Raw genomic sequence first — 1,253 nt, forward strand, 5'->3', positions numbered from 1 at the left:
TGAGCCGGTCGTGACACTATCCTCGGATATGTTTACATATAGAATTTTGGTTTGTCACAAGCATTTTTGAATATTTATTAAAGAAATGTAGTTTATAAGTAAGAAACGAACATCCGTAGTATAATTTTTTCAGATAGATTGTATTACATTTATAACGTTTATAAATACTTGTCAATATCAGGAAATATCGTACAAAGCACAAATAATATTTCAAATTCTATTTTCGTAATAGAATATTTTTTATTGATGAATAAATTAATTGGAAACAGCAATATTTTCTGGAAAAAGACGCTCACTTCCTCCATCCTTTTCTGTTAATGCAGTTTTACTTTGGGAAATTTTTTGTGACCGGGTGCAATGTGGTCTTAGAGACAGTGTTTGCTATGTAACGTTTTTATAATTTAATATTTTATAATTAGATTTAGTTTTACATTTGCAATGCCGTGCTTTGATAATGGGATCGCCTAATATTTTATAATATTCTATTACATGTTATGTTTGAAAAAATTATATTTTTCCAACTTTCTATCTATTAGTCAATTTTATTTAATCAAGTGACAACGTATAAGCGCAGATATCTTCGTTTCAGATTCATTTTTATTCATCAAAATGATATTAAATCATTTGTGTTTACTCTCTATACCTTTTACATTCATCTCACTGTTCAGCCTAACGTATTGTTCTTTGTTTTGAAACATAATGTGTCTATTACTGAAAAACATATCCTTGAGTGTATGTGTTTCAGGAATTTGACGAATCCTATTCGTGTATGCACGGATAGCCGACAACTCTAGCCCCCTACTCTTCCTCAACCGAAACTCGTGGGATAAATCACGGTGCGGGGTGTCAGTTTAGCGTAGACAATCAGAGGGATCGGACGTATATCTATACGTGTCATTTCGCGACAAGTGGCTTTGGCACTTTGGTAGACATTTTTCTACCGTCCCAACGCACTCTATTGTTACTTTCATTTACTTGTACGTCTTTCTTCAATACTTTGTTATAATCTACCAATTAATTACCTTTGTTTCTCCGACTGTCTTTTTGGTTGCCACATTTGCCGGTAACTCGTACAATGAGTTTTCGAAGCACAATTTGACCATGATCATTGTTTCATTTTCAAATAACTTAATCTTTTTATACATTTGTTTTAATGTTTTGCTTTTTTTGTGCAGATTACTATTATTTGATTTCGGGGGAAGTTTTGATGTATTAGAGGGATGCTACGAAATTCGAAAGGACGGGGTGAAAGT

The 1,253-nt window shown here is 32.5% G+C and overlaps 1 long non-coding RNA gene across 1 annotated transcript in view; it reads right to left on the minus strand.

Annotated features, from left to right (window-relative positions):
* The window catches only part of LOC122577469, a 16,364-nt gene that overhangs the window by 12,350 nt on the left and 2,761 nt on the right, over nt 1-1,253 (minus strand). The window lies entirely within an intron of this gene.

Source organism: Bombus pyrosoma, unplaced genomic scaffold (assembly GCF_014825855.1).
Source record: "Bombus pyrosoma isolate SC7728 unplaced genomic scaffold, ASM1482585v1 HiC_scaffold_4713, whole genome shotgun sequence".
Taxonomy (NCBI): Eukaryota; Metazoa; Arthropoda; class Insecta; order Hymenoptera; family Apidae; genus Bombus; species Bombus pyrosoma.